The sequence below is a fragment of the Pyrgilauda ruficollis genome, unplaced genomic scaffold (assembly GCF_017590135.1).
Source record: "Pyrgilauda ruficollis isolate IOZ18807 unplaced genomic scaffold, ASM1759013v1 scaffold35, whole genome shotgun sequence".
NCBI classification, from domain to species: domain Eukaryota; kingdom Metazoa; phylum Chordata; class Aves; order Passeriformes; family Passeridae; genus Pyrgilauda; species Pyrgilauda ruficollis.
Genome location: NW_024524934.1, coordinates 3,155,351 through 3,161,905, shown reverse-complemented (window position 1 = coordinate 3,161,905; position 6,555 = coordinate 3,155,351).

The window sequence follows — 6,555 nt, the reverse complement described above, 5'->3', positions numbered from 1 at the left end:
GCGCCCGCCGCCGCTCAGGTGCGGCGGGGCCGCCCCCGGCCCGCTCCGGCCGCTCAGTTCGCCATGCCCCTGCCCGGGGGATCCGCGCCGGGCCGCGGGGGCTGCGGACGGGGGGAGAAGGAGCAGCGTGAAGAGCAGCAAACTTTTCTCGCTGCCAGGGAGCGAGCGAGGGAGAGAGCGAGAGAGCGAGCGGCTCCTGCGGCTGCAGCCCCGGTCCCCGCGGGCTGGCCGGAGCGCGGCCGCTGACAGCGAAGGCAAATCAGCAGCGCGCCCGCCTCTCGGCGGGGCGGGCGGCCGCTCCTCCGGGGCGGGGAGCGGCGCAGGTAGCGCGGCCCCGCGGGGGCGGGCGGCCGGGGCGGCGGCGGAGGAGCAGGTTGAGAAGCGCCGGCCCCGTCGGGTGTCGCGGGCTCGCTGCGCTGGAACGGCGCTCCGCCGAACTGCGGCTCCTGCCGCCTCTGCCGGCTTGTTTCTTGTTAAAGGAGGGTTTCAGCCACCCTTCCTGCCCCCAGCGGGTGTTGGCTATTTGTCCTGAAAATAGGTGGAGTTTTCTAAATCTGAATAAGCGTTGCGGTTTATTTTAGCAGGTTACGACACATACGACACACTACATAGCTTTTTTTTTTTTTTTTTTTTTTTTTTTTTTTTTTTTTTTTTTTTGGAGTATCTTGGAGAACTGAACGTGAAACTGTGGTACATGGGCTGAGACTACCCAGGTACCCCTGACTGATGGAGTACCGGTCTGCATCCTGTGGAGCAGGCTATACTGCCAGAAAAGAACATACCCCCTCCTACAGTAATGCTGCCGCTCTGATTTCATCACTTTCATCAAAGAGAGAAAAAAAAAAATCCCAAACATCATCCAACACTCCAATAACAGCAGTTTGGTTGAACGAGAGGCGGCTCTTCCATACCCTGATCTCTGACTTCATGGATCTTGCTTGGACTGGATGAGTAAAGCCAGTCTAGTCTCACTGAAATCAGTGCAATTTCTCTGGGTTTGAACTGGGATAATTTCATAGGAGTTGGCCAGAGAATAATATCTGGACCATTTGAAGTCACTGGCAAAATTTCCATTAACTTTATTAGAATCAGAATCTGGCAATAAGCTCATATTCAGCTTCCCAGAGACACAGCTGAGAATATTCAGGACAGAATACAGTATTTTCAGAAGTGGAGGCTACACTGAGCCCTCACGTCTCTGAAAGCAAGGTTACAGATGTGTGCTTTAACTGCACCAGTCAAGGAACCCTGTAATGCTGGATACTTAAAAACTTGTTTTGGTAGGAAAAAGGGCACCAATTAGGAGATTTAAGCATAGCAGTCATGAGGGTAAGAGGGACTGCAAGTTGCTTTTGCAACTTTTTTTTTTTTCCCTGATTGTGAAGACACTCAAAATTTGAAAGTGGGGGTGCATGTGACAGCACAGACCCAACATGTTCCTTTTGGTGTAGTGGATCCCACTACTTTCATGAAAGAGGTCTGTGTTTCCCAGAAAGGACTCAAGAAGGCAATGTCCAGGGAAATTTTTGTACTGCTGGTTCATTTATTCACTTTTCTCAACAGAGAGCAGTAGGGCTGCTTTTATTAGATTTGACTAGGGCTCACTCCCAGAGGTGGGGAGCAACGCACCTTTCGCTCTGTAAGGCAGAGAAAACTGCTGAGAAAACCCAGGTTCCCAGGCATAGAGCTCGGTGCACAAGCTGTCTCCTTTGTGAGCTGAGAGGGATGCAGGACATTTTGTAACCCTTAGGAAGGGAGTCTGGAGGTTGGGAGGAAGTGCAAGAGCCCTCAGGTGAGTGAGGGACGTTTCCTAGGCAGGTACTTTTCCCGCAGGTGACGGGGGAGGAGAGCAGCCACTTCCCACAGACATTCACTTCCCGGTCCCTGAGCTTGTTTGGGTGGAGCTCCTGTCGCTGTGTCCAGAAGAGCTTTGTAGCCTCTGTTTCCTGTTTTGACAATGAGAGAGGGAAGTGTCCCATTACACGATTATTGCTGAAGAATGAGCCCTTCCATCCGAACTGTCCCCTGCTTCTCTCGAAGATAGGAAGAGACGGTGCACACTTAGCAACAGACAGTGCCAAAATCTGGAGTATTTCTCTTGTGTATTTCTGCTCCTCTGATTCTCAAACATGTATCAGACCTGTATGGTTTTAATCTGAAATACTGGTTACTGCAATAAACAACAGCTGTTATAACAGTCGGAAGCATTTGGGCATCTGAGTTTACAGAACTCTGAGGACAGGGACACACAGCAAACATTCCAGTAGCTCCTCTTACTCCAGTAGTAAGAGTAGTTCCCTCTTAAGTTACTTTATTCTGGAGGTAAATTCCCTCGTGTAGGTGGGAAGCTAATGCCCCCCTTAGGAAGTCATTGCACCTTATTAAGTTTAAGTGTTCCAACTTTTTTTCCAGAAGTGCTTTCCAGAGTTGTACGCTACTTATGCCTGGAAATGCCTCTTGCTTGTGGATGTGAATGCTTTACTGAGGGATTCAGTTCATTCTATCAGACCTTCGAAAGCTACAGCATCACTCAGCAACTCGATGAGGCTGAAAAGGGCTAGGTCTCCTTCCAGAGGTCACATGCAGTGACTCTCTCAGACATTCCTGCCATCTGAAAGGGCAAGTTTCCCAAAAGGATTTTAGGACTTTGGATGAGAGCTGTATACCTAATTCTCTGGAGGAGTGCACAGGCTCTGTATTCTACAACTGCTGCAGGCTGAGACACACACGTTTTAAGAGTCAAACATATATTTTCGAGCTACCGGCAGGACTTTGGATTTTTCGCAGCCAAAAAGCCTTCGCAGGATCCCTGCTGTCCAAAACTCCATGGTAACACGTAACTTCATTCGAGTTTTCGCTGTCAGATCTTCAAAAATGTTGCGAATCCAGGTTTTTGGGTTTCGTGCAAGTGACCAGCTTTCCCTGCTCATGACGGACATCTGGTGGCAAATTGGAGAAACTCGAAATGTCTGTTCCTCGAAGTTTCTGTCTTTGGCAAGTTAGCAATAAGACATTTCTTTTTCTTTGTCTCTCACACAAACAAACAAAACCAAAATCAAACCAAACTAAAATAAACTAACAAAAGAAACCAACTACCCCCAAACAAAATAAGCAACACCCCCTCTATGTAATACAAAAAGTCTCCTCCCTGCCCTGGACCAATCCTTATGTAATTTTCTGTCCTTAAGCCAAACTTTAGTCTATATTCAACCCCACACCTGCTCAGTGCTTCTTGAAGAAAGTCGTTTATACATGACCATGAACAGAGCCTGTACTCCACAGAATACTCATCCCAAGTTGTGGCATGGGGCCAGCAAGAATTAGTTACAACAGTTAATTTCTTCTGATAGTGACAGTGTTTAGATTATATGCAATTAACAGCTGGACTACCTGTTTCTAGTCAAAGAGGATTTACTGGATTTTCAGCTGTCTACTTTTATCAAATCATTCCTTGCTCTTATTTAAGCAAATTAAGTTTCCTTGTTGTTGTATGCATAAGTTGTGAGGAGCAGTTCAAGTCACTTGAAGCACTGAAGGGCTAAAGAGGTAGTACACTTTACTTGGAAGCCTTCAGAATGAAAAGAATCAAACAAACAAAAACCCCAAACAAATAAACAAACAAAATACAGGGTTTTCATCACAATGTCTTAAAATACACTACCTCATCTGTACTCATGAGGAGAATTATGCAAAATCGCCATCAATTTTCCCAGGTACCAGGATTACACAACCCTAGCAGAATGATACACAGTAAATTAATTTTTTTTTTCAGGATTAATAAAATACTGTTGAATAGAGTGGAGAACTTATTATTCTAGTGATCCCTTCTCCATCTCCTGAGCACAGAAAATACACAACTTTGCATTCACACCTTCCCTCCAGATGAACCACTGGCTACCAAAGTGCCTGTGACACACGCAGGCTCTTATGCTCATGGGGTCAGCAAGGACACGGCAGTAAGGGCAGCTTCAGTCCCCACTCTCTAAGTGGGTATTTTTTTAAAGCAATGTGGAAGAGATGGAAGTAATGACATTTGCTTTCTAAAAAAAAAAAACCAAACCCTATGTTGTACAGTAATGACATAGCTGGAATGAGCTATTTGCAGCACTGTACTTGGAGAGGTTGAAAATGCAAACATGCCTCCTAATTTTAGTGTATCGGTTTCCAAAGTCTGCTTGTGCAATGAGAAAGAGTGGTTGAGTATAATCTTAGTTCAAAGATTGAAGCAGGCTAAAAACAGCATTTGCTATGAAGGCTCAATTTTTTCTTTTTGCTTGCTGAACGAACTTTCTCCACTGCAAGTAGAGGCAGTTGAAAAATAGTAACATCATCTTATTTGCACATAGCAAACCACTCTCTCTTTACTCAGAAATCTGATCTAAAAATATGTAATGGTAATTTCCCAGATCATAACAGTTTAAAAAATGGTTATTAATATCAATTCAATAACACGGCTGGACTGCTATCCCTGCAAAAGCAAACAGTTAAAAGTGAAATAAGTCCCAGTATGAGGTTCAAAAACAATTCCAACTCTGTTCCTATGCTGGCCACCATCTTCACCCAAGGATGTACTTATGTATGAACAAGTGTACCTTAATTTTTTTTTAAGTTAACAGTATCAAGGGAATCTGACCTGAAATTGTAGCAATTAAGTAAATATGAATATATTGCATCATTGATATAATTTTTCTGGGTATTTTCATGGTATTTGCTTTTACTTTCATTTTTCATTAGTGGTATCTCAAGGAAAGAACTGAATTTCTTCTGAACAATGAAAACTAGAGAGGTACCTCACTGCAAGGACCTGAATGCTGCAAAAAGAGATGACAAGAGGAGGAGACACCCTCATTCCATCCTCTGCTGGTGTCAGCTGGTGAGCCATCAGCCAGTGTCCCTCCATGAGCATTGTCTGGCATATTGACTAGAAAAAATGAACACCAGTGGAGGTAGCTCATAGCATGAGAATGAGCTGTAAGACTCTGGTTTTAGCAAGTGGCACTCTGCAGCACTCTGCATTAGCCACTTACTAGAATCAGTGCATAATCTCTACCTCAGGTGGTGAGGAAAGGATCCAGCTGTATTTCCCACATCATGGTGCTTGGGTACTCACTGTTCATCCCTCTGGCTATCCAGCTCCCTGTCAACAGAAGAGGGAGATTGGACAGTGTGCTTTGCTTGAACAATTCCCTTTCACTTCTGCCTCATCCTGATGCCAGCTTTAATCCCTCTGTGGCTGGTGTGCTGCAGAGAGACACCTACAATTGCTTCCCAGGGCTGAACACCTGAGCTCACTCACCTGCAGAGGTGCACATTTCTACACAGACAACAGAAAAAGTATTGGAGATGCAAGGGCCTGGCCATCACCTTCTGTCTTGGGTTAAAAAAGTAAAAAAAAAAAAAAAAAACAAGACCAATGACAATGGTTAAGGAAAGAACAGCTGTTGAAATTGCTCACAAACACTGCAGAATGGGGCTGGAAAATATCCTGGAAAGGAAAAAAAGAAAGGTTCTGAAATCTTAAAGTAACTCCGATGAGGTCTGCTCTTACCAGTGTGCAAAATATGTCTTTTCAACAACACTTTTCAATAAAATTGGGATAGACCCAAGTAGCATGGGGCCACAGTGGGGCCAGATTATTAAAGTTTGAAAATACAAATGCCATTCCCAGCAGTATCCTATTGTAAAGTCCACTGTACTCACACTGCCTTTCCCTTATCTATTTGCACACAGGAGCAAGTTTTCAAAGACAAAAGGTCCTAAACATCCTTCAAAAACAAATGTCAGAGACCGTTCGCAGCTGCTTTAGGCTCAGTTGCTGTTTTGTACCAGAAAACCAAGTAGTCTTACATCCATCCCACCCTGGGCTTGGTGGACATCTCCTTCCTGGCTGGGGCAGCTGCAGGAAGCCTGACAAGCAGCTTGGTGCCTTTTCCCATCCTCAGCCATCTCCAAGGCTTCCCCACTGCCACCATTACCCCTTCTTGCAGCAGAGCTGCCGCCAAGGGGTTTTCTGCCTTGTGGTCTCCTCTAGCTCTGGGGAATAAAATGCATTTCCTACAGTTCTTTGCCACTTACTGACATTCAGTAGACACTGCTAGCTTCCATTCACTTTTGCTTTAAAAGGCACCTCATACAGTGCCAATTCAAACATGGTATTTTAGGAAAAAGCAGGGTCCCAGAAGACACTGCACAGGGCAGTAAGTCTACAAAGGCATTTTTAGACATCAAGAACTGTAGCAGCTTAAAAAAAACTTTTAAACCCCTGTTGTCTTGTAGCTGAGCCTTTTCTTTCATACACTTTTCTTTCAAACACTCCCTCATCCCCCAAAGAGAATATTTTTCATTACCTGTACTTACTGTGACAGCTAATAACATTATGGATTAGTTCTTTAAGGGAACTGATTCAGCTAATAAGAAAGAGGGCATGAATTGTTCCCAAACACCATTTAACATTTAAATTTAAGAGGTGCACACTGCAATAATCATTTTGTTAACAAGTCAGGAGAAGAGCTGAGGTAAGCAGCAGCCATATAGCAATTTTAGCTTAAAAGATGC